This window comes from Triplophysa dalaica, chromosome 17, assembly GCF_015846415.1.
Source record: "Triplophysa dalaica isolate WHDGS20190420 chromosome 17, ASM1584641v1, whole genome shotgun sequence".
Classification (NCBI taxonomy): domain Eukaryota; kingdom Metazoa; phylum Chordata; class Actinopteri; order Cypriniformes; family Nemacheilidae; genus Triplophysa; species Triplophysa dalaica.
Window position 1 is genome coordinate 16,556,222 of NC_079558.1, and position 27,632 is coordinate 16,583,853.

The 27,632-nt window shown below is 38.0% G+C and overlaps 1 protein-coding gene and 1 long non-coding RNA gene across 3 annotated transcripts in view; one reads left to right on the plus strand and one right to left on the minus strand.

Moving 5' to 3' along the window:
- Positions 1–27,632, minus strand: part of grid1b (glutamate receptor, ionotropic, delta 1b) — a 261,369-nt gene that overhangs the window by 169,156 nt on the left and 64,581 nt on the right. The window lies entirely within an intron of this gene.
- Positions 8,238–10,180, plus strand: LOC130439315 (uncharacterized). The gene is made up of 6 exons (XR_008909439.1): positions 8,238–8,348; positions 8,478–8,791; positions 8,879–9,011; positions 9,084–9,177; positions 9,254–9,608; positions 9,719–10,180. It is a non-coding gene; the product is annotated as an uncharacterized LOC130439315 (long non-coding RNA).

Below are 27,632 nucleotides of genomic sequence, written 5' to 3' on the forward strand. Positions count from 1 at the left end.
AACTTGTTCCTTTTATTCTGTGATTGATAGCACTTCTCCTAAATCTGCAGACCTTTGTTAAGCACAGAAGTGAGCTTCAAAGGCCTTAATATGAACGCCGGTCCTAATTCCTCCAAGAAATTACCATTCTCTATTATGCAGCCTTCGAGTCATATGTTGGTGTCATTTCATTATGTTTGGAATATGAATGGCGCATATAACAGTGAAGTAATAAAGATGTGATGGGAGCAAGAGATCCCTTTTCTACCCTCTTTGCCGATGGGTTTCCGTATCAGATTCATCCTTTATGGAACCAGAAACTTGCCCTTCATGCACTGACATGCTTTACTTCCTTTCCATTATCGAGCTCATGATGTTGATCATGTCCTTTTGCGGAACAGTTGGGACCTCGGTGTTGATGTAAGTAGGGCAGATCATGCGTTAATATTGGGCAAAATGGCAGGGAGATGACCTGAGTTCCAGGAACCCGGAGGTCTACTATTCTTGTTGGAATCTATTAGCATTTGCTGTCATCTCAGTGGCAGCTGATTTTGCTGGAACTGGCATCACCAGAATTATTTTAACCATATGCTGCCTGCCTTGTTCATGGACACACAGCCAATGAGTTTGGCTGTAAACGTCATTTGACTGACAATAACATGACAATCAGAATTTTCATTCCACAGAATTGTGTAGTGGTATTTTTCCATTCTACAAGTGACTTTTTAAGAAAAGGTGGCAATACCTTCAGAAAACATTTCACTTTTGTAAGGTGATTATTTCCGTCTAAGCCGGATATTCAATGAGAAAAACATTTAGAATGAAATGAAGGCGAAAAGTGGTTGTTCCAAACCAAAGTGTGCAGTCAGTCATGCAGGAATACTTCCCGACCTCCCCGATAATTGAACAGGCCTAGATGACCAAATGGAAAATCCAGACAAATTTGGATTGTTTTCCATTTGGAATAACATGGCCATCTTGCACATGAGAGCCAATATTGTGCATTAGAGAAGTAAACGGGATCAATTTTCATTTCATGTTGACCAAACATTTGCTTTCTGAATTGTTTTCTTTCGAATGCATTCTATTTGAGAATCCTGCATAAAAATAACTAAATCTATGAAGTAATACCCATTCCCAAAGGATACGGCGAAAACGAAATAGGCTCTTTCAAAACAGAGTGAAATGGAGCATGTTAAAGATTACAAAACTGCAGAGAAGCTCTCAAAACAAAATAGAGTGTTTCCACATAAGCACTTTTAAGAGACTCTGAAGAAGTGTTTTTCGCTTCAGAGTCCTCCTCTCTCTCTCGCGTCGCTCTTTCTGCAGAAGTTTTCAGATGGAAGCCTCCATTCGAATCCAGTCATCATTTCAACATGCTATTATGCTGCTTTTATAACACCCTCTAGTGCTCAATTCAGTTTGTCTACCTCTGTGCCATACCTAACATAAAAAGCATTTTTTATGATATAATCTCACAATAAAAAACAAAACATAAATATTTAATTGACTATGAAAGATGCAGGTTGTTGTTGCTTCGCAAGGACCTGAAAATCAATTAAATACCTGTGTTGTTTTGAGAAGTCTTTGGAAAATAATGCACAAGATCTGTATTTCAGCGATCTGTGTTTACGGAACAAAGCATTAATATAAAAATACCAGCATTACTCCTTGAAAAAAAGGGGAATGACAGGAACTTTGTCAGGCTCGACTGCAGCGTTCCAACATCTGCAGTGTTTCCACGTTCAACGCGCAAGATAAAAATGTTATGTGAAAGGCTCTCTAGCTTTGCGTTTTGACTTTCACAAATGCCAAGTACACGCAACAAAGTTTTGAGGGTGACAACTGAATTTAAATGCAGGAACGATTATGATTCTATGTTGGTACGGTGTTTGGTACTGGCTTCTGAAAGAGTGACAGAGTTGACAGAGTGGTAACTTTTTGGCAGCTGTAAAAAAACTGATTTGGAAGACGCTCATGACCAGTGCATTCAATATGTGTGTTGTTGGGATTTTTAAAACCTCTACATTGAAAATACAATACTCAACCTTGAACTACAGGAACTCAAGTAAACAAGAATTTGTTTGCTTGATATTCATATTGTATGTTCGCCTGACACAAAATTTGCCTGTTAACTCTGCCTTGGATTCTCAAAACCCTCATTTATATAACAAATTGCCCCTAAAATGTCGTTGATTGTAAACTGATGCTAGCGTTAATGTGTTTCTAGCAGCAAAGTCCTTCAATAAAGTCTCTCATTCCATCTGTGCCTGGATTTTTTCAATCTTTATACAACAAAATATCAAAGAGGAAAGCTTATTAAATGAATTAAGGACAACATTTGTAGAACACATTGATTTGTGTTTAATAGTCTTAAGTTTTGCTTCTCTCTCAGTTTCTCTTCTATGCTTTTGTGAATTGATTTAGACCTGAGCAGCTGGCGTTGTCTTGGGAAATGTCCTAACACTGCTGTGTTTATTTATGGTTTACACTCAACATTCTGAGCCATGGCCTGTGAGAGTGAGAATGTTTAATCTTTGAGCCTGGACTTTTCTGCATCCACTTGCACTTTCAACATGGCTTAACAAGCCTGTTAGATCCCCTTTGATTCAATCACCTCTCCAAAAAAAGAAAAAGAAATGTAAGCATGTTCATGCTCATCATAATGGTGCAAACCAAAGAATTGTATTAAAACATCCTTGTAAAATAGTTAAAGGGTGACACACATTACGGAGGAAGGAGAAGCAAATGTCATGGAAAACATGGACATCGCTGTGTAGTCGATAAAAGAGCTTCCATCTTGGCCCAGAGATAAGAAAAGCGGACGGTGTGCCAAACGCTTAGATAGCGATCAAAGTATCCAAAGTTGTGGGGAAGAATTTGAGATAGCCCCCCGCGCAGAGCCTGATAACGTCCATCCAAAGGATTTAAACACAGACTGTCCATTAGGGAAACTTGGACGACCCCTTCCTCATATAAACTCTAAAGGAAGCACAAACCGGTCAACTTTTTAGTCGCTTTAAGGTATCTCAGTCCACCCGGCATCCATTTTAATAGCACCCCTGTAGTGCAACAAATCAATGTGTTAATCTGTATTTTGTCTTGTTATATCCCTCAGAAATATATCTGAGGAGCAACTGTCCGTGTTGTGGATCACCGCTACGCATGAACTTCACAACAAAGCCGACCTTCCGTTTAGCCAACCTCGTCATTCCCTCCGGTAATAATCTCAAAGTGAAGACATTTCCTCAAAGCTCTTGACCGAAGCCGCCTCTGGCGCAGTATGAGTCAGTTCATCCCCAACTAACCCGTCCACCACGTCAGAACGCATGAGGTAGAGCTCACTACAAAGCTCTCATAGATTCTGGGTGTGAATCTCTCCCCTTTGGCCATTGCACGTTCATTTCCAACAAAAGCGAAACATGAAACATTGTAATTTAGCCTCGCTATTGTTGTTTTCCTGGCTTCTGTGGATTTAATTTGTAGTGAAAACAAATACTGTAATCCAGGGGGCTTTCGTGCAAGCCAATAAATGCATCTTTTAAGTTTCTTTGTCAAGAACATTGAAGGGAAGGTAAAATGAACAAAAGGCATTTGAATCAAGCTGCCTTTGATAGTCATTATAACCTAAAAAATGATTAAATTGTTACGTGTGAGCTCGAATTAGCTTTCATTCGTTCAGTTTATTGTCCTTTGCTGATGAGTCCTGTGGAGTTCTATCAACAATATGAATGTCACTGAAGGGTGTTGAGGGAAACACACAGCCAGGAGCTAAGAATTAAAAAATCAGTCGCACTTAACAAAGCAAACCGTCACTAACAAGCCTTGTTTGCTTGCTTTCTTAAAAGAACAGCAAAGGCTTGCATGTGTTTGAGGCATATCAGGGTTGAAAAATGCATCTAAATGAATCATCTGCATCTGCTGTACTCAAAAGCTCAGTTATCTTTGACTTATAACCAATTGCGTTGACTATACACGAGTACATCAAGTCTTCTAGTGCTATGATGACAAAGAATTGCGTGTTAGACTTTTTATTGCAAGCTGAGTCATGGCACATAATAGACATGTACTATAAATGCCATGTCAAGCTTTATTACAAGAAACAACCTCAATCCAGATAATATGAGCTTGTTGCATGTTTCTTGTCGTCCCAACATTTGGTGACATTCTGAATTGTAACATGGATCTCAGAACAACAAATCCATCATAACTGACCCAGAGCTTGACTCCAAGCGAAGATTACACCAACTGCATGAGTCACACTCCTGTGCTCACTTTGTGATCAAACTTAAACGATTAGATATGCGCTCAAACATTTGCTCCACACTGAATAGATGTTGATAAACTGGTGCTTATTTGCTGATAATAAATACAGACAGATTACAAACTTTAAAGTCATAATGAAACGGAAGTTGCGATTGACTTCTTTTCCCTATTGTGACGTGTATCTGAGTGAAACGGCTTTTGAAATAAAACAAAAATGTGAGTTTGCCTTTCTCTTTTTGATTGGTTTGTTATTAGTCGGGCCTGGAGGGGAGGGCTAAAAATGCCTCGCGTTTGGACAGTCAGTATAGTCCTACCTCTTTTTTGTTGCTGACGTCAGGTGAATAAGAGTTTTTTTGGAGAGGGGGAGAGGAGGTTAAGGTTTTTGATTAAAACAAGTGCAAATTAATTAAAAAATGGTGTGAACGAATAAATCATTTATTATAATCACTGCAACACTGTGTAAAACTGTGTTTGATTTCATGGTGACTTTAAATGTCTTTTCACACTAAAATGATAACTATAAAAATAATTAAAACAGTAATAATATAATGGTATTCACCTATGGATCAAATTGTTACGTATTCTAAAATTATATAATATATTATGATACTATAAAAAAAGAACATATTGTTTAATGTAAGCTTTCCTTTGCACTTTCACATTTTAAATGCCGACGACCATTACAATAGAATATATTGAACTTTGAATAGATTTGCACTTACTGTCAATTTTTTTTGTTCATGAGATGGGAAAAATGATTTTATAAGTGATCAACATCTCCGTATTGTTATATGTTATGATGCAGACTCCGTTAGTTTCTCTTAAAACATTATCTTTTATTTAAAACTGCTCCCCTGCTGTTGGACACACTAACAAATCTGGTCGCAGAAATGAATATAGAGCACAGTGATGACAGCAGCACATGTTAAGATATTGAGAGGAAGTGAATTGTTTGAGCTGTAGAGGAGCACTGATTGAAGAACAGCTTAAATGGCAGCAGAGGCGAGGCTAGTGAAGGGCTTTTAGCAGCCAGACTGTGAGTCTGTGTCATTAAATGTCTATGCGCATGGCATTGAGAAGTAGTCTCTGAATTAACTGAGCTCTGTTATACACCTCGTGCACAGCCAGACAAAGGGTGAAGGGGATGAGACAGGCCACTTGTAGAAAAATAATGGGAGAAATAGTGATGCATATTATGTTTCTAGAATTTGACAACCATTTAAAGGACTACAGACCAAAAATCATTGGCTAAGAGGAGGATATTAAGTAACATCAATCGTTATTTTACCTTGAAATTAGAGTATATGTAGAGTGGGTTCAATGTGCACATTCATCTGATGTTCCAGAAGCTTGATAGGTAGAGCCTCACATTAGCAGCACAAGAATAGTGGATATACTAATAAAATGAATACCTTGAATACACTGTACGTCACTTATACAAAGCGTCTGTCAATTACATTACATGTAAAAGCATATTTTGCCAATTTACTATCGTAAACACAGTAGGTGAGGGACTATACACTATGTGACCCAGGACGACAAAACTATTCTTAAGGTTCAATTTTTCGAAATTAAGATTTTTACATCATCTGAAAGCTGAATAATTAAGTTTTCCATCGATACATGGTGTATGGTGAAAATCTGGAATCTGATGGTACCAAAAAAATCGAAGTACTGAGAAAATTGCCTTTAAAGTTGTCCAAATGAAGTCCTTAGCATAGTATATTACTCAAAGAAATAAATATATTACGGTAGGAAATTTTAAAAATATATTCATGGAACATGATCTTTACTTAATATAGTTTTGGCATAAAAAAAAGATTGACCATTTTGACCCATACAATGTGTTTTTGGCTATTGCTAAAAATGTTCCTTTGCTGCTTAAGACTGGTCAACAGAACACAGACATCAGTGTCACACACCGCATGCGGTTCATGTCCAGCATCTTTCAGCACTGGGACGGCTCCAAATATCAGTTTCAAACGATCTCCAAATCCAAGGTTAACAAGTAACAAGTGCAGTGAACAAACAGACACCTGAACTTCGCGAACATATGCTCTCTCTCCTGCACACAAGTGAAAGTGATGTCTGTGCTTGCTCCCTCTCCTGCTCTCCATGCTGCCGCATGCTTTTCCAATGAGTTGTCCAATAAGGGAATAAGAAAAAATGTTACGAAACAGTTTTATATTTTTGAAAAAAAACTTGACAAAACCTGTACGATCGCTTGGGGAGTGTATCGACAACAGAAATACTACATAATACGCCCAACTCGTTTTTTGACAAGTTGACCGTGTGAAGCATGAGAAGACAGCATGCATGAAACATCGTTGCACCAACCCCTTAAAAAACAGTATCATTATACAGTGAATGTAAGTTCCACATTCCATTGTTGCTCCTGCAATATGCTTTTTATATAACAGTCAGAATTACATTTAAGGAATTACGTAATATTACACTATAAATGTCTGGAATTTAACAGTTTTTTGCACAGAATTTTCCGTATTTTGAAAAAAAGCAAATACTGTCCAATCACAAAAATGCAGTAGACAGCAAAAACTACAAATTGGGTGATAAATAATTTACTTTACCAAAAAATATTATCTGGCACCCCAGCTGCCGGAATATTACAGTGTTTTTTACAATGTAGATTATGTTTACTTATACACAGCAAATTCACTGGAGTTAAATTTATGGTGTACATTTATTGGTGTTGCCCAGTGTTAAACCCGGAGTACATTTGAATCTTCAAGTGTAAAACTGCATCTAAAAAAGGAGTTAATTTGCAAAGTAAAACTTTTAACTCTGTAAGCAGTGCATTTCCCACAATCCTCAACGGCTCTTCAATTGGAAAACCACGTGGAGAAGAGTCCGCAGTTCAAAGGTAGCTACGTTCGGATAATCTTTTAATAAATTGTGTGATAAACAAAATAGAATATATGGTGTGTAATTCTGTTTATTAAAACAAAAACGTTTGTTTTAAAGGTTTTTGTAAAGAAGCTGACTGAATTCTGAGCACCACGTGCAGAAGGTAAGACAAATGAATTAACATTAGCTTCAAACATTGCATAATATAAAAAGTTACCCGTATTTTATTATTTTTTGATAAACTTTATGTTGCAAATGCATTAGTATTACATTAGTGGTTTTACACATTGCGTACATTTCCGAAAGACCTTTAGAGGTTAATAAATGACGTTGTATATGTTTTATCAACCCCATGCACTGTTTTAATTCTACACTTTTATTCTCATACTGCTTGTTTTGTAAATGTATTAAAGTAGCAACGCTGTTCCTTCTTTGCGATATTTGTTTGAAAAGACTTGAGTTAAGTCCCTCTGACTAGCGGCGCTTGCAAATTGATGCATCCGCATAATATAAGCTCTTTCAACGTTATGCAAACAGGAAAGCATAGTGAATCTGCACGCGTGGATTATTACCTTGCATAACTTGGATATAAATATGCATTTTATTATTTTCGTTAAACTAACGTTTTATGTTGTGAATGCATGATTCATGCATAGGCCACCATTGGTTGCAAACTTTGCGAAATATTGATACGTTGATACGGGTTTAATTGTTTAATTCGCAACGTGAGTTTTGTAATGGTATAAAAATAAACTATGCGTGTGGTTAGAAACGTGCCTTCCTTTTCATGTATTTGGTCAAAAACGCGCCGTCTCGAGATGATAACAGATATGTTTTTCATGCAGAATACCTCAGTTTAAGTTTCATTTTTTAAAATATTTATTCAAAATGTATTTCTACAGTATCCACTTTATTGAAATTAAAAATCTTTTTCAACCGTAAAAATAGCGCGGTTCATGGTACACAAATTGGTTAAGTTTCGTTCTCTGCAATTAGTCCCGCCTCCTTAGCACACGTCGCTTTATAATTGGTGTACTTCTATGGAAACTGATCCTGCTGTGAGGCAATCAACAGTGTAACTTTGAAAGTGAAACTATTTCAAACTATTTGAAGCATTGTTACATTTTTATTACATGTTTTTTTTTCAATAGTAACAATGCTGTTCAGTGCACTGTATGGAGGTAAAAAGGAACTAATAAAAGTAGATGGAGGAGATTACACCAGTTTAATGACTCATGGTATGTAATTTAAATCAAATAAAATTGTCATACTCTTGGTTATTGAAAATGTGTGCGTTTTATCAGTTGCTGTGTTAACCATAGTTAAGAAGAAATTTTCAATAAGTGACAAAGGTCTTATATTACAAGACGACACTGGTGTGGAGGGAGATGAAGATGTATTCACTGACTTGCTGGAGGAGAGATCACATGATATCCTATGGAGAGTTGTTGACAAAGATTCAGGCAGGTGTCTGTGATATACGAACATGCAAATGGATTTAAGGAAATCACTTTTGTATATATGTTTAAAGTTTATATTAATTTTGTTTCCAGAATGCGCAGTCCTTGATTCTTCCTGTAGCCCACAAACTGACACTCTTTCAGTGTTGTCTGAGACGGATGACAGTGCTGGACCAAGCTCCAAGAGACATTGTCTTGGTGGAGATTTTGATGCAAAACAGGTGAAAATGTACTAGCTGGATTGTATAGCAGTTATTGACTTTGTTAAAATATGAGCACATTGCAGAACACAATGTTTGTCATTATAGTATGTTAGAGACATTGTAGAGGAAAAGGCAGGAGGACCTGCGATTTTGGCTGAATATAGAGATCATGGAAAACTCACAGACTCAACAAGGCGACACTTAACATTGTTGTTGCGCACATTACCGACAAAGAAGGGTAAGCACAGTTTCATAAATCATACTTAGTAGATCAATTCATGTTTGAATATTGTTATTGTTCTTTTCAAAGCCATGTCCCTTCTAAAGAAACAAAGACTCGTTGTGCTTTGGGAATTGTAACACTGTTCCCATCCCTTAAGGATCCATACTCAAGAACTGGATATGTAAGTACTTGTATTCATTGTTAAGACTAGTAAAAAGGTTTATTTGATCTTCAATTTTGTTTGTTTTTATATAAAGGAGCATTTTTATGACCCTAAGAGCAACCAAGGATACATATCTTGGCGATTCAAAACAGTTTCTCGGCAAAGCGAACACCACGCCGGACACCACAGTAAGAAGGATGCTAGGTCAAGCGGAACTTCAGACATTGAGGGCAGTGGAGGACCAACCGCTCATAGAGAAACCTGCAACCATTTGGAACTGCAGTTGGCGGGTGACCAATGCAAAGAAGCGATATATTTCATGAATCATTGTGCAGAGAAGGACCTGATTCTTGACAAGATTCAAGCACAGACAGCTCCTTATTCATGATGCAGCGAAGTCCAATATAGTGCTTTCAGTTTTTCCCAGATTTCTCGACACTAAGAGATTGGTAAGATACAGTTGATGAGGCCAAACGAGAGGAGAAAATTTAGCTCATGTGAAAAACTGTGGTGTCTAGGATCTGTATTGTTCAGTAATGTGAATTCATATTTGTTGCAGATACTTCAAGATTTTGACATCCAATTTGGAACAGAAACAGCCTCCAGACTTCTTGAACAATGGGATAGTCTAAAGCCAAAGATCATTGCAGAAGCAACAACGCTTACTTCGACATTGCATCTGAACAGCCCGCTTTCAGATGCCCAGGGTAACAGACAAGACGAGGATTCACTTTCTGCCTTTGATGAACTTTTTAAAGCATACTTTGTCTTTAGCGTGTCTTTAAGTGCAATGTATTCATTCATCCAGACAACTATCTACAAGATAGATCTTGGTATAGTATGTGAAACCCCTAGGGTTAAGGACCTACGAGCTTAACTTTTAAACTAGATTAAAAAGTTTCGCTTCTTTGTTTGCAAACTGGCACATTCTAAAATTTATATTGCAATAATCGTACATATATACTGTTTATTTACTGATTCTTGCACTTATTCCTGATGTCAGAAAACAGAGAAGTTATGCTTTCAAATGTTTTGAATGGAACATTGCAATGTGTTGAATACATGTCTTGAATTTCTGAAATGATCCATGTTCTTTAAAACAAACTTTAAAAAATTCATATATCAGGAATAAAAAAAACATTTCTATATATCTTTGTTTCATCATTGTGTATATATTAGTCAGAAAATTTCATACATTTTAATTAATTAAAATTAATAATTCATATGTAGTCATTCATATTAACACTTTGCTGGTGTCTATTTAATCTAACAAGGGTGTACATTTTAACACTAGTGGGAAAATATAACACTGTGGCAGGATATACATATACTTCTGTTGGGTGTACAAATAAACTCTGTCGGTGTACAAATCTATTCTGAAAGTAATGTACATATTTAACACTTTCAAAAATGTTACTTTAACTCCAAAACGGAGGGAGTCATATGTACATTTTTTGAGTGTTGAATTTGACTCAATTTGAGTAAAATGTACACTGCTGTTTTTGCTGTGTAGGATGCGCTGTATTTTTCTAAAGATTTCAGGACTATGGTTATTTTACTTGGAGCAAGACACAAATCACTGGAAGCTCTACATGCGCTGTGTGTACCTAAACCCTAAGGTAACATTCTTACACTGCATGTACAGAGATGCAGAATCATCCACATGGATGCAGTAATCACATTAATTGACACATCAATCATTTCTCGTGCCCTCGCGTATTAGTACAAAATATCAACATATGTTTATGCTAATTTCCAAACATCTTTTGTCTTGCTTTCTATATGGATCATGAAAATAGGCCGCCATGGTTTGACTATCATTCATCCGTCCACAATACGCCTCACAGTGTCTGCTTGAAATGTAATATATACATATACATATATACAAAGGAAAAAGGTTGGATGAAAACAGGAGAACAAACAGGAGAAAAAACAATACAAATGTAGGCAGGCAGGGAAAGGTATAATCTTTGAGGTGCAATTTGAGCAAGAGAAACAATGAGGATATGGTCATGATATTATCGTGGCAGTTTACTGTAGAAAAATCTGTCTTTGTATTTGAGATTTGGTAGTCAGTGTGAGGTGTAATAAGGACACAGTTCTATTCATGCACATAAGCCTGTAATTAAGGTTGTTCATTTTTATTTGTTCATTTAAGCTTGTACACTTTTGTGCTTCGAGATATTTTAGCAATAGAGCCTTTAGGGTTTATTTTGCGATAATGACCAGCTGATTGAACATAATGCCACACACATGGACTGGCCACGGTCCACAAACTGTTTTATTCATATAATAGATTTAAATGGGAAGAGTTGTCGGTGCAGGTGGTCTAGTGGATTGGGCGCCAGCAGTTTGCACAGTTGTGCTGCGGGCGATCCGCGATCGAATCCTGTTCCCCATTTGGACATAGGCAAATTCTAAAGGACGTATAAACAGATTTCGCAAAAAACACTCCACTGTTTCTGAACCTATTGTTATGGGAGTAATGATTACAGATTTACGTATGTCACATAAAAACAAACTACGATTGGACGTTTTCTGTGTCTTTCTATCCAATGCAGTGGGCCAAAGGTGACTGCATAGAAACTGTGAGTTGTGTGCCAGTTGTGAAGTTAAAGTCATAGCAAATATTTTATTTGTGTGATTATTATATGATTTGTTTTTTGGCTGTTGATAATATGTCCCGTCAGGTTTCATGATAAACATTAAGTAAACACTTCCTCTAGTGTTTATAATTACCAGACTTGCAAGGATCTCTTTTTCTAATTTAAGGTCTACAAGAAAGCAATCTGGGATAGAAAATAGCAGGTCTTAGTTTTGCATGCTGAGTTTCAAATGAACAAATCAAACATTGGAGCTCAGGAATAGTCAATCTGATTTTCTTTGTTTGCTTGAGCCCTGCAGCTCAGGCGGAAAGCAGGGAAAGTCGTTCATCCCTTTGTCTGTTATTGGCCTTGCATGACAAGTAAATACAATAAAGAATAAAAGTGAGGTTTTAAGACTGCTGAATTCAACTGAAGATGTGTCCTCTGGCCTCAGTGTGGCTTTACCCTGAAGTCATTATCCTATCAAACATCTTGTGCCCATCTGCTGAAACTTTAAAAGAAAAAAAATCCACCACTTCCGTGTGGTGTAGCAACGCAAAAGTTCAGCTACGGCAAACCATTTCATTTACTCCGATAAAATATGCAAATTGAAAACAAAAAAGTACCTTGCTAGCTGGTGTTCTTTTGCCGTGTTCTTTTGTATTTGTTTGTTTTCAGTTCTCTTTGCTAATTTACCTTTTTAGGCTTCAAACCAAACAAGATTTTAACAACAAGCCCATTACAGTTCTGTGCGTTCTGTCCTCTGGACTGTGAAATCAAATGGATTTAGTTCACAAGCAAAGTCCTGGGATGAAAAATTAAACATTTAGCATAGCAGCACGCTTCATTTCGCCCCCCCCCAAAAGGTCTATGGGGCGTCTGGGGTAGTTGACACTGAATGTGTTTTCTGACTGAGAAGCACACAAACAGACCCAAATAAAGGCTTACGGTTAAAAATCCTGCTTTTATTCGTAAATGGTAGTTTTGTGGTGGGCCGTAGACAAAGTGTTCAAGCAAATTTTCGATTTGTAATGTGTAATTTTATAAATACAGTGCAATCCTCTCTACTCCTCCCGAGACAATGTGGCCGTGCATGATTAGTTTTTCTGTTGAAGGGGTGGGTTCTCATTTTGCACAGAAATGAGAGAACATTTAAGACGAAAATGCAAGAATATGCTAATATGGGAAGAAATAATTATAGGTTGATGATGATTTGCATACTGATTTGAGTCTCTGCTGTTGGTTAGATGTGATTGTTTAAACAATCTGTCAAACTGGAGAGTCTTTTTAATCATACTGGAGGGCCCTTTTAATCACCGTAAGCAGCCCTGCCAACACAACAAGTGTTTTCGGTTTATTATGTCAGCCTTGCCAGTGGCATATCCCATTGGTAAATCCATTTCATGAAAGCAATATTAAAATTGGCAAGAACTCTAGTGCTAAGTTCAATGGTATATCTTTAAGACCCCCTGTGGTGAAAATCAAGTTTTTTATATATTTTTTTTTTTTTGCTTTAAGGTAAAACATGTGCAACTATATAATTTTAAACTTTTCCTCAGTATTTTCTTCATAAGACTGCAGGATATCAAAAACAGTTTAAAAATGCGGTTTGATACTGCCTCAGTTAATGATGTCCATGTAGTTTTAAGCATAAATATGCAAAGATTCGGGCTGAAATGATCGCTGTCACGTCTCAATTTCACTTTCAGAGTGCGATTGGGTGGAGGTGGAGCTAATTTGCATATGCATATATCTGCGTATACTTAATGAAGCTCAGGTGTACAGTTACATTCAAGCTATTTTAAGACAGGGAAGATAATTTTCACAAGAACTTTTTTTTTAAACCCACTCTTTTAACTAGAAAGTTATAATAGCTCTATTCGAATTATGTTCAAACGAAAAACGTCTATATCTGCTGAAGAGTCCCTGTTGTCATGGCAACAAGCAGACCTGACCGCTAGCATCATGTCCGTTTAAATACTTCTCCACCCAATGAGAAGCTCTTTTTCACATGACGTTTTCTTTGTAAGAGACCTTCATAAAAGTTTGCTAATGATGATTAAGCAAGATGGCAGGAAGTGTATACAGCTGTGACTTTGTGTCTTAAATGTGTGTACGCACATACGTACATAAGCCCTCGCTTCATCATGCTTTGACTTTAATGAAATGTTTAGCAAATAGCCAAGAAATCATTCTTAGCAATCTTAGTTTCAAAAGCTCACTGGCAAACATGTTAAAGATGAACTCAGTCACCTGCCGTTGTGATGTAGCTTGATGATTCACTCCATAAAGTTCAATTACAGAGCACTGAAGCAAATGAAACACACACAAGCAGAAGGCATTGAAGAAGATGTTGGTTTGGTTTTTCTCCTCTGCTCGCACGGCAGATGCTCCTGAATTCGAGTGAAACATGCTTTCCATTTTCATCATGTAAGACACTTCTGCTTTCATCCACACTCGGTCAAGATCATCAATCTCCTGCGACACGAGCCCCTCTGTCTAATGAATGCTGATACTGAATTGATTTGTGGATGGGATAAGTTAATTTTAGATCTCCGTCAGGGTCCCTCATAATCCTGATGGCCCCAAGAGAGCATTGGATACATCACTTCCTGTCTCTGACGAACTTCGCCATGGAAGAAATATTAGATGGACCGGCCTTTCCTGGAAACTCCCAGCAGGCCTCACTCCAATATGTGAATATCTGTACATGTAACCTCACTGCATGTCCATTCAGACTACTCCTATTTTCTTGGTACAGCCGTATGGCCTAAATGCAAAAATATATGATTCCAAATAGGTTTCCTGACCATATCAAACATCTGCTCTTACCACTGATTGAGCCAATAGTGCTCTACACACTTTATTGTTAAGATTGTGAACATGACCTTTCATTAAAACAGTATTGACAATTGCATGGTTTGAGAAGCTGTAACATTACCAGTAAATTACCAGTTTAATGTTAAGTGTGACCAAAGACCGGTATAAACATGTACGAGGTCATACGGACTGATGTAGAAGTCTGCTTTGGGGCAAATAACATTGTGAAGCACTTGCCATTTTTTTCCCAAGTAAAAAAGAATCTGTTCAGTTATATGGTTTGAAGCAATCTACTATAACGTCCATAGGTCCAGAGCAACCGCATGAATGAAAAATGGAAACATCAACAAAATTACGGTTCTGAAAAAACATCAGTACTTTAGAGGGATGGCAATACAGCACAGCATTTACTGGTATTTTGGTATTAAAGTGTAAACAGTATTTTACAGGTATACAGAGCACTGTTGCTAGTTTGACAAGCACATTTATGTATTTACCAGATAAACTGTTCTGGTAATTTATTGGTAATTCCCCAGGATTAATGTGTGAAAATAATGTAAAGGATCAAACAAGCAGACTGCTACTGAACACCATTAGTGGCATAGAAATGCACAGTCAAGCATAATAAAATCCCATTTTAGGTCCTCTAGCTAATGTAATATCAAAAAAATACTTGAAGTGTGCTGTAATAATAACATTTTATACTGAGAAAGGTTTGCATTGATTTTATCTGCGTAGTTGACAAACGTACCTTACCAAGAGTCCTATGGAGTGACAGCAAACATTTAGAAAAATAACTGTTAATTATAATTATTCAATATTTGTATTATTTATAATATAAAATAACATAAGAGAGAAATGTATCTTCATTGCATTTTATTTGTCAACTACCCATCCCTTGCCAAATAATGTACTTTTGGATTCAAGCGTGAAAACAGATTACATCATCAAATGTACGCGCAAAAATGGATGGAGCAGTGTTAAACATCTACAGAGTTGCACAATCTTTCAATTGTGTGGAGCGCATGTTACGATGGGTTTATGCATTGTTCCGGTGTGACAGTTGGCATGCCGTACACAGCTCGAGCATGCAGGCGCTTAAGTGTTTTGGTGCAGCGCCGACAATTGTAATCTACATTCTTTTCCAAAGCATGTCATTGATTTATGCACAGTCAACAAGCTTCCATTGAAATGCAAAGTGATTAATCACACGCGTGTCATGCGGTAAGCGTCTTGTGGATTTACTTATTGCATTCGGCAGTTGAACCTATCGGAAAGCCAAGCCAGTAAGAGCAAAACCTCTGTGTGTTCCGTACTAATAGCCATATATGAAGATCATTGGCTTCCTGTAGAATAGTCTTCATTTCTTAAAATATAATATTTGGCAACACTTTCCTTGAAGCATGTAATTTTAATGCATTGTAATGTCTTATGAATAATTGTTATTACAGTTAATACATTATAACGCTTAGCAATTCATTGTTGCACTTCACATTTTAAATTGGTTATACTTCTTTGCAACTAAATATATTGCATTACAACACACATTATGAAGAATTATAATGCATTATACCCTTTAATAACTCTTTATAATGCATTATACATACATGCTTCAAGGAAAACGTTACCAAATATTTTTCTGGGAAAGGCTTATAAATGCCCTGGGAACTGAAAATCTGTTATTGATGACAGAGAAAGGAATGGTGTATCTGTAAAAAAGGGAATGTCAGTGCCGCAGACTGACGGTGGGCTTGATCAATAGATGTGTTTGACGTTCTAGTGTCTGGTTTTACAAAGCAGCATTGTATTGATATCTCTCAAACACTGGGGTCTAAAAATTAAATCTCCCAATAAGTAATGCATTGCTTTAAAGCAAGAGGTATCAGCTGTCTATTTTTAAAATGTGTAATTGAAATGAAATGCACTTAATGAACGTTCTATGCTTAGTGAAAACATGATCATATATAACATACAGCTATAGTAACAGCAACTGTATTGATTCACTTGTTTTATGTTGCTGATATTACCTTAGAAGATGCAAATGTAGTTGTTTCAGCCTTGATTTACATCATCTACCCATCCATTAATATAGATGAATCCGAAAGGAATGGGTTATGGTAGCCACATGTTTAAATAACACACGTGCTGTATTTTCTTATAAATTACAGAGAGAGGTTTTCATTAAGTATGCACTGAGGGTTACGCACCCACAGTCATTACTGTAGGCGGAGGTCATTGGTATCTGCACGGGGTAACGCCAAGGTTTGCTGAACCATATTTCATTAAATGATAAGCACAGATATGGACTGTTTAATTTTCTTTAGTTATTGCTATTAGAACTTCTATTCGGTGATTAAAAAAATGAACCTGATAAAAGGGGACTGTAGAAAGAGGAAATAACACAGATTGAGTGTGTATGGCCTTGTGGTACATCTGATCTTCCACTATAACATGTTTTTTTTTATCAAGGACGCAGTCCAAACAATGGACTATTGTTGAATAATAACCTTCATTGTGAACCATATAATTTACTTGCTATTATTCCATTTCAATCACATTTCTTCCTAATTTTTTTCTTCACGTTTTTTATTAATTTCATTAAGACCATTTGACTTCATAAAAATATTATGACTAAGAAAAGCGAATGAGACTTTTTCTTTACTTTGGATTCACCCAGTCATTTCAGGTATATACCGAGACTCACAGAAATGCAGTGACATACAGTGATAAATGAGCCGCTGTGATGTCTGGCGATCAGTAATGGATAGGTCTTGAACCCCCTAAGGTCTCCAACAAGTGCTGCTCTTAATGGGCCATTATAGACCTATGGATTGTCATGCGTAACCAGCGACAGTGTCTGAAGCTCAGGGGAATGATGGGATTGATATAGTGGACATAGGCTTAGATGCGCAGAGACACTGGGAGCCAATGATTGTGACATCACTGGTCTTGTATTCTCATCGTTTAAGGGTTATTTGGTTAATGTCTTTGGATATGTCTACAGGAAGGTGTAAAAATGTTCTTCTTAAATTCCCAAGTTAGGCTACCCTTGAACAATAAAAATTGTTCTTTTAGGCTAGGGATTTGTGTGCAATGTTTCATAGGCATACAGAAAAAGTTCAAGCTTCTACTGTAATGCTTTATTTATAAGAAATTACAGTGAACTGTGATGAGATAATACACAATTTTTACTACATAAAAGAAATCGGATGACAAATGTTGACATTTTAAATGTCAGGGAAATTATAGTGTGACAGATTCAGTTGTTGCTGAGAGGCAAACAAACCTATACTTAAATCATTTCCATTTCGTCATAATGTAATACATGCTCTGATGCCCTGTAGTTTCATTTCTTCCCTGTTTGTGAACTCAATGCTCACAGCTGTTAGTGAATCAAAGCTCAACATTGCTTTCTTAGGGAGGCTGATCTGGAGGACGCATGCTGAGCAAAGCCCATCTTCAAAGTCATTGTCGAGCCATATGGCAGCTGATAGTGAGCCCAAAAATCCCCCCAAATACTGCACAGATTTGGGAATGTTGTTGAGATCTGTCCAAACTCTATGGGTTTGAATGCCAGTCCATTAAAGGCACGTATTTATGAATTGTGATCTACGCATTGACTTTTCTATTTGATGCTAAATAAAAAGTTGTAAATAGTCTGTGACCATCATATGCGTGAGTTTACATGCGTAAAAACAGAATAATGATTAAGCCAATTAATACTGAATAAGACCTATTCATTCACGTAATATGCATCGTATGAATGGCAAATGTGTTACGTTCTTCCGTATTTAACCCTTGAACACATACATCTGGTGCTCAGACCTCTCTGCTCATAAGTGAAACTTGCTTTAAATTTACATTTACATTTAGTCATTTGGCAGACGCTTTTATCCAAAGCGACTTACAGTGCACTTATTACAGGGACAATCCCCCTGGAGCAACATGGAGTAAAGTGTCTTGCTCAAGGACACACTGCTGGTGGCTGCTGGGATCGAACCAGCAACCTTTGATTTACCAGTTCAGTGGTTTAACCCACTAGACCACCATGTCCATCTTTCACTTGCTTCTTTGAGAAATATGAGATGAGAAACGCTTGTGCGAATCCACCGGAGACTATTAACACCGCAATCAGATAAATTCACCATGAACTACTCGAAATGAAAAGAAATCTCTCGGTTCAGTCCGACTCATGTAAAGGAACAGAATGTCTGACGGTTATTATAGCCCAAACTACACTATTTAAAATGTGCTGAACTGGGAAAATTAAGGAAATGGAACGAAATGGAACAAATGTTCAAGATTACATATAAAATGTGCAGACGACAATCGAGTCTGAGGGCACAAAGCACTTGCGTGTTTGATAGAATAGAATTTATAATAAAAACGTTATGCATGTTTGACACACTGAAGAAATCCGTCCCCCATGCATCACAATGATTGTAAGTCAATGCCGTTTTAAAAGCAGTCAATATAGAAACACTTGATTGAGAGAAGTGCCCACACAAACTGCTTATAAGTGATAGCACATGGAGTGTGATGTCATTTACAAGCATTTATAAATATTGATGGTGTCTGAAGTCGACTCCAAATGTCAGACAGCGACTAATCTAGCCTTGGCATACAATGGGTGCTCATAAATTATGCATGTGACCGCTAATGAGGGTGACATACACTTCTCCTTCTGCAAAATGGAGCCCACTTCTGACACCAAGACAACTTCATGACCTGTCAATTTGGATTCTTCAGACCCTAAATTTAACCCCTTTTATCACCGCAGAATGTATTCTGTAATAAAATGCTAAGTAGCATGTTTGTATGTAGGATTTGCTGTAATGAAGTTGACCTATAGGGTAGTCATATGCAACAGTATTAGGACAACGTGGTAAGGCATATGTTGCCTGATAAAACATGTGACACATGAGATGAACGACAAAAGCAATTTTTTCATGCATAATTACAAACTGGTGATTCTTAGCAAAACTCTTTAAGGCGGTCGCAAAAAGGACGAGATGCAATGCGTCGCAGCTAGAACAACTAACAGCTTCAATATCAAAGTGTACTCCGTATGCCAGTGGACCGGTTTTAACCTAATTTGAAGAACAGGTGCTTTTTAAATGTAAAAATAGAAACACTCCAAAACACTTTGGTAAATCTGTTTTTTGTACCTGTTATGTGGTAGAATTGAGTAACCTAATGATATGTTTTTCTGTTCTTTTGCAACAAGATCAATGTACTTTGCAGACCTGTGTTAAAGAGGTAGAACGCCCAAAAATGATTTTGTTTCCATCAACTACTGGTCCTCAGATTGTTCCAAACCTTTATAATTGTCTTCGATCCGACGCATAAGAAGATATTTAGAAAAATGTCAGTATCGAAACAGATTTTATTTCACGTTCTATGGCAGTAAATGGGTGATGAGATCTGTTTAGTTACTAACATTTTTCCAAATATCTTTCTTTGTGTGCAGCAGAACAAAGACATTTATACTGGTTTGGAACAACCTGAGGATGAGGAAATGGTGACAGAATTTTCCTTTTTGGGTGAACTGTCCCTTTAAGTCAGCATGTTCAGTGACATGGGAAAAAGATCATGCAATTTAATCTTGAACGATGTGAATTTTGTTCTGTGCTGCGGCATGATTTTGAGCCTTCAAGTGTCAAAGCTGAATACAGCTTGCCCGCCATCAGATGCTGAATGGCACTCCTGGTGTGTGTAGATTCATAGAAAACTTTTTTTCGAAGACATGGCTCAAAGCGTTGCAGTGCTTCTCGCCTGGTGCACAACCCTCTTCACCCCCAGTCCAAAGTCTGTCAATCAGTTTCAACATGAAATTTGTTCAGGCTTGAAACTTTGTGAGGTTGGGACTATAGTATATACCACAAAACCCTTAAAGAAACTACAAAAACAAATGTCTCAAACTACAGTGATGTACAAATTGTAAAATTATGTATTTGCTATTGTTACACCGATGTAGTGTTGCGGTTGTTTAACTTGTTTGTGCAAAAAGACTAAATTGCTCTAATGAATTCACTTTTAATGTATGATATATAAACAGCTTCTCTCGGAAATGACAGTGATCTGATTAATGTATCTCTTTGCACTCACCTAAAAATAGAGCCGGCAGGACCAATTACCCTCTATTTGGCACCTGGGAGGACTGAACGCATGCCAACAGCCGCTTCTCATGCCATACTGAGAACAAGCTGAGCTATCAGTCACAATCCGCCACTCGCCCACCAACTGTGCCTTCTACATCGCACAAAAATAAGGATACAGATGTTTTCCGGATATCTGCAGATATCACTTTGGCTTTTTCCAATAACTCTGACTTACGACAAAGATCTATTCATCCACCGGAGATAAGAGGATGCCAACCATTTTCTATTTCCTTTGACACCATGGTGATTTCTTTCTACAAGGCCTTGTGTAAAGCAATGAGTGTGATGAGAGAATAAATTGAGCTGTGATTGTTTAATATTAGTGGTGGGCCGTTAACGCCGTTAACGCCGTTAACGCAGTGAGACTCTTATCGCGCGATAAAAAAAATGTCGCCGTTAATATATTCTCAAAGTTGGGTTCGGGAGCTGGGTCTATACTACGCAAGCTATGATGACTTTCACCTTGATATTTTAGCGCGGATGTATACCAGCTTAACTGCACTGTACGGGGCGAGAACGAGATTTTTCAACTCGCGTGATTCGCGTGATTCGCGTGATTCGCAGAAGCAGAAGCCGCCTCATCATCTCATAACCAGGGCTTCATTCGCGTGATTCGCGCAGCCTCATCATCTCATAACCAGGGCTTCATTCGCGCGATTCGCGCAGCCTCATCATCTCATAACCAGGGCTTCATTCGCGCGATTCGCGCAGCAAGTAGGTCTATTGGCTCTTTGCATTAACATATAAATCACTCGCGCTTGACACGCCATTCGCGTTTGGTCTGAACACAACATAACGTTACTGTGAAATTACCGCATCAAACGTGACGTGCTAACATGGATGCAGCTATGAAGCCGCCGGGTTTGCTTCAGGGAATATTAATTTTTAAGAAGCTTCCCAATAGAAACATCGACAAGACTAAGGTTGTTTGCACCTTGTGCAATGCGGAATTGGTTTAAAAAAAAAAACTTTCTCTCAACAGGTAGTGGTCTAGCTTTAGTTGAAACCAGTAACTTTGTATTGAGATCTAATGTATTATGGCTCCTGTATGACAAATCGCTTGTTGCTCCCTAACTCTTTGTAAGTCGCTTTGGATAAAAGCGTCTGCTAAATGACTAAATGTAAATGTTCTGTAGGAGCTCTTCCAGTCTCAAGTACCACCTAAACGCAAATCATCCCTTAGCTAATGCGGAAGTAAACACAAGTTCATCTTATTGAACATAATTTAATTTTCATCACCAATTATCATAGTAGAACAGCTTTCTCAAGCAGTTTGTGATGCATTTTGGAAACAGGAGATGAGCCCCTGGTCTAATGCGCCACCTGGCTTGAGAAACCCGTTCTCAAAGACTTACTTTTAGTCATTATTTGGGTAGCACACATATTCTGAATGCCTTCGGCAGAATTCAAATGAGCCATTTTAATCTAGATTAATCTAGATTAATTTTGGAATTAATCTAGATTAATCTAGATTAAAAAAAATAATCTATGCCCACCACTATTTAATATACAATAGCATTGTTTTATTTGGTTTTCTCATTAGCATAAACCGGAAATAAGTGAGTGAAGATAGCAACTGCAGTGTTTCAAAATGGATGAATATCACATAACAGAGATTTAAGGCCGAAATGGATTAATATCACATAACAGAGATGTAAGGCAGAGGCTGTCATAAAGCTGTAAAGGCTATCATAAGTATTACTTACTGGCATTGCACTTTAGAACAGCACACGGCAACATTTGTAGAGACACTTTTTTTCTCGATGCTTGTATTTCAATTTGACATGTACTGTATCTTAACTTTTTTGTAATACACATACCATATTTATTTCTATTGTAAAATAAAAAATGTACTATCTGAGAAATGCCCAGGGAGCAAACTACAATGCAAATGATTCCCAACGCCTTAAAAATGCTCAGGGAAAGTCATGGGCACAGTTTTGCATGTGTAGTGGCTGCAGTGTCAACCTACATTAGTAGATTTTTGCACACAGTGTGTATAACACATTATATAGACTTATTTTTACATCCACTTATGATTACGGGCAAGATGAGTGATTTCTAAAAGATCGATTAAAGAAAGAAATCGACGGATTAAAATGGATTAATCCGTTTTTAATTTCAGTTTTAATGCAATCAAACCATGCAGTTTCTAGCCCAAAGTCTAGCCTACACCTTAAGTCTTTAGCATTTTCACATACGGTGCCATGTTGTTTAAATAGCACATGCATTTGCGCCCATGGGCGTGCTGGTATGAGAATGAGATGTCTTCAGGCGCATTGTTGGTGCGTTGCTATTTTGAGGCAACTGAAATAGACTGCGCCACTGACCAACTGAAACCTGGTCTAAAGTCAATGCTGCAATATGTTTTGGTTATTTAAAGAGCGCATTAGTAATATGCTCCTCTAGGCGGGTGCACAGCCCGAATACATTCTGCTTATTACACACAGAGGGATGCGCAGCAGCACACAAACTTGCCAAATATTAAAAACGACAATCCATCCATCCATTTTCTACCGCTTATCCGAACTACCTCGGGTCACGGGGAGCCTGCGCCTATCTCAGGAGTCATCGGGCATCAAGGCAGGATACACCCTGGATGGAGTGCCAACCCATCGCAGGGCTAAAAACGACAATGTTAAAGCTTATTATTGTGTACATAAAGATAAATATTCCAGCTTGTGCTGTAGAAAGTCTGCTTGATATGAACACAATCGTACCAAATCGCGGACGTTAACCTTTTTTAACTCATTCGCCGCCAGCCTCTTTAAAATAAAGTTGCCAGCCTACGGCAGCGTTTTTAAACATTTTCACCCAACTAAAATGGCTCACAGTAAATTTTCTGTGAAGAATATTTGGACAAACAATATGTCAAATGAAAGAACAGAGTCTCAGCTTTTAAACAAAAGAAACCATATTCTTCTATCTTCATTTGTTCGTTTCTTATCACTCCGTAGATGTGGGTAGGTTTCTTCAAAAATGCATCATTTTGATTAAATAGCTGAGATAATTAACATTTTTGACAAAGATTCTGCATAGTTTACACTCAGAACAATCATTAAAAACCGCTAAAACGTATTTTTTCTAGGTTCTGGGATTCTGTACTTTTGCCCAGTGGTGTGTAATAGCGCCACCTGCTGTACAGCAGTAAAAACACTTATTGCCGTAATAACTCGCCTTTGGCGGGGAAGCGTTTTTTTAATGACGCAATAACTCGTCAATGGCGGTGAAAGAGTTAATGACATGAAAAAATGTTTTGTTTGTGTTTGTGTTTCACTCACTTTTCTGATGAGCATGAGTGACACGATCCAAGCAGAGAGCTGTATATCTAATTTATTTCACCTTCAGCATTCTTAGGAGCATTTGCAGTCCATTCGTAAGACAAACGAAAGTGCCATTATGTAATGAAGCTTTGGAAACAAACCTAACGGTTAAAAAACATAAATATGTAAAAGTCATGAGAGCAATATTACGCACTTTGCCGCCTTATCCTTTGTCGTCGACAGGGTAAATAACTGCTGGCTTGATGAAACAAACAAACTCCAAATAAAATAAAATGAAAGCAACCCATCGGGGGCAGGGGGAGAAATAGAGCAAGGGTGCTGACCAGACAATCGAATCAAGTGTGAAACCACCCTTAGAGAAGGTGTTTGGGAAGAAAACTAAAAAATGTAAAATTTGAAAACTTATTTTACACTAGCAATATGTGAAAACTTAGGGAATGTTGTGATATCTTTCTTGGGAATTGTCAGTGACAGAGTCGTTGCTGTGGTAGAAAGCTGAACGATGCATAATTGAGATGCAGGTGTTTTGGATTGCCGCGGCCCTGTGTCCTCACTTACATGTTTTCTTTTGAAAATGCATCTTTTTCTCTTCGTTTTGGTCTTCTGGCCAAATTTAGATGTTGATATGTTGTAGTGTGGACTTTGAAAATCAAGGCTTGTGAAAACAATGGTGTATTCTTGGTAATGTGACTGTTGTTTTGGATGCTCTCAGTTTACTTACGATGATACTGAAGATGAACGGTTATTGTTTGACAACAGAACTAAAGAACATTTTCACTTGCTTTATCAACTTTACAGTCCTAACAGTAACTCCACCTCTTTGTCCATCCATTTGAAAGATGATGTGCCTTTCCTCTTCATCGCCGTGACATTTCGAAGAAGAATCTCACATTTTAGTCATGGATGAAAATATTAGTTGTTGAACGAAAACTCTGCTTTCAAACGTATCCGCATTTCACCGTATCCTAACCAAACGCGATGCGATAAGCAATTTGTTTGTCCATGCCCGAACGGCAAAAAGGGGTGGGACGCGACAATCAATCACAAAACACAGCCAATCAGAACAGTTTTTCTCTGTCTGCAGCTGAAGAGTGCACATACAGAGAAATGCGCCCGGTTCTCATGACCTCAGTGATGCCTCACCCGACATTATGCTATATAACGCATGTAATCAAATGTATAGAGCTTTTTCATCATCCATGTTTGCCTATTATTATTCATGAGGTGCAGGACTTACATCGAATGAGATCGTTGTGTGGGGGAGCTATCAGCCGCGTCGCCGCATAAATAGAAACCGTGTCTAAAATAGAACCGGTCGTTGCGTAGCCCTGTCGCGACTGGTTAGAACAAAACCTCTGATTAACATGGATCACTTTTATCGTGTGTCGCGGTATTGCGTTTGGGAAGGACACGGTGTTAGTGTGGACATAGCCTGAGACAGTGGTTTAGATTTTGAAAAGCACAAACAGGGGTAGGGGGCGGATGTTTATGTGGGCACTGGCACAATTATTGGCACACTCACAGCTTACATTATTCCTGACGTAATCGCTCTTCTCCTGTCCGTGAGCGTAGAGTTGATTGACATAATTAGCAATAATGTGATAATTGTTTCTGAAAATCTGTCTAATGCCCTCTGACACAGCTGTGTGCCTGCATGTCAATGACCACTTACAGCTGGCCCCCCGTTTCTTATTGCTTTCTTTTGAGACGGCAGCTCTAGGCCAGGCCAACATTCTGTCTCAAAGGAGCTACCGTTCCCAATTTATCCGGCTTTAATATTCCCAACTCATCCAAATTTAACAACAAGGCCAGGAAAACAGCAGGAGGCAGAACAGACTCGTCTGGTAAAATCTGCTAGTGGGAAATGTGACATCCAGTTGCCAGTCCCTGTGAAACCTGGACCGCCTCATAATGAACCAAGTGTTTATCTCATGCTGTTTTCATATATGCCTATGGGCTAATTAAATGGCGCGCTGAAATACTCGATTCTGATTGGTCAATTGCAGAATTCACCGTTCTGAACTTTCTGTTGTGTACACCAAACCACTGTCAGGAGTTTATTATATTTCGTTTCCTGAAATGCCAAAAAAAAAAAAAATCAGAGTCACAAGCGACAGTGACCGTTGGCGACAGGAAGTGGGTCTATCGATGCAGCAAAGTTTTGCTCAACTTTATGCAAATGAGCGACTTTTGGGAGCGATAACCAATAGGAGTAAAGCAGCGGAGCTCACGTCGCCCGTCTCTCCTCAGTTACTGCAGGGTTTGTTTATAAATGTTACTTAAGCAACCGAAGCTAAGAATGCCTATTAACCACCTCGTAGCATGAGACTAGAGACACACAGTGACACAGTTGGTGGCGGTCTGAATGCACAACGTAACTCATGTGATATTTCCTATTTGTAATAAGTGAATCAATATTTCTGTATAAATCTGCTCTCGTTCGCAGTAGGAGTGTAGATGGTATTCAATAAAGCCAAAAAGCCATAAACAAATCTTCAAAATGATAAACCTTCACACCAGGATGCTTTTGGAGAACAGAACATTTGTAACGCGCATTGCCTGCGTATTTCTAGTGAAATCAGTTCCTCCGAGAAAAGAACGATTTGGCACTGTGTCGCATGATTCTCACAGCCGGTTTGGGATGATGAATGAGGATTAATCAAAGCAGTGCTGAGACAAGAAGATCCACAGCTGACCAGCCAGTAATTTACAGAGATCCCACGTGTAAATCAAGCATCAACAGAAAAGCTGAAAACAGTCTTATAATATCTCGACTGTCAAAGCCACCGCAGGGGAACTGTTATCTGACAGCTGGGTCAAAACAGACCTTAAATGACACTTTACAGCAAAGAAAGATGCTTTTAATATGTCAGTATCAATATTGTGTTGGGGCAATTATCCACAGCGCACGCTGCGCTGTTCACAGGAATAATGCGCACGATTGCCGCTATGAGTCGACGGGCGAAGCGCGGAGCTCCTCTGCCCTGAATTACAACAAAGTGCACACTTGTGACCTTGCCGGCCATCGCTATCTCTGAACCTCAGTCGCTTCTGTGTTTTTACAGACTCAGCCAGAACGCCGCAGGGAGTGAAACACATCATTCAACGTTGTGTAAAGTTAGCTGACCCTGTAAGTTTGGGGGGTATCTACAGTTTCACACACAGGGGCTTTTTCATTACCTCTCACACACACATATACCGACAAAAAAAAACATCCTCTACCGCCTCTGCAGTGGACTGATAAGCATATGATGAGGTCTTTCAAGAAAAACCATAAGCATTTGTGCTCATTATCTGAATTACAGCTGTCGCTCTCACACATAGAAAATGTAGTAAACCGTGTGCTTTATATAATGTCAGGAAGACTGCTAGTAATGTTAGGTGTTATCGAATTCAAAGTTCTCCCTGACGTAACATGTATAAAACTACAGTACATTTTTTGAATACATGACTCTTGTTTGAATACGAGTTGATATTTTCAGTACTTTCCAGAGCCTCATCACTGTAGGTGGTTGTTAAGAATTAAATATGGCAAATATTTTAAAGAATAGTTCTTTATTACTTTAGTATTAAAAAGGTGCTGTTCAAATGCACTTTACAATATATTACTGTTTAAAAGAAAA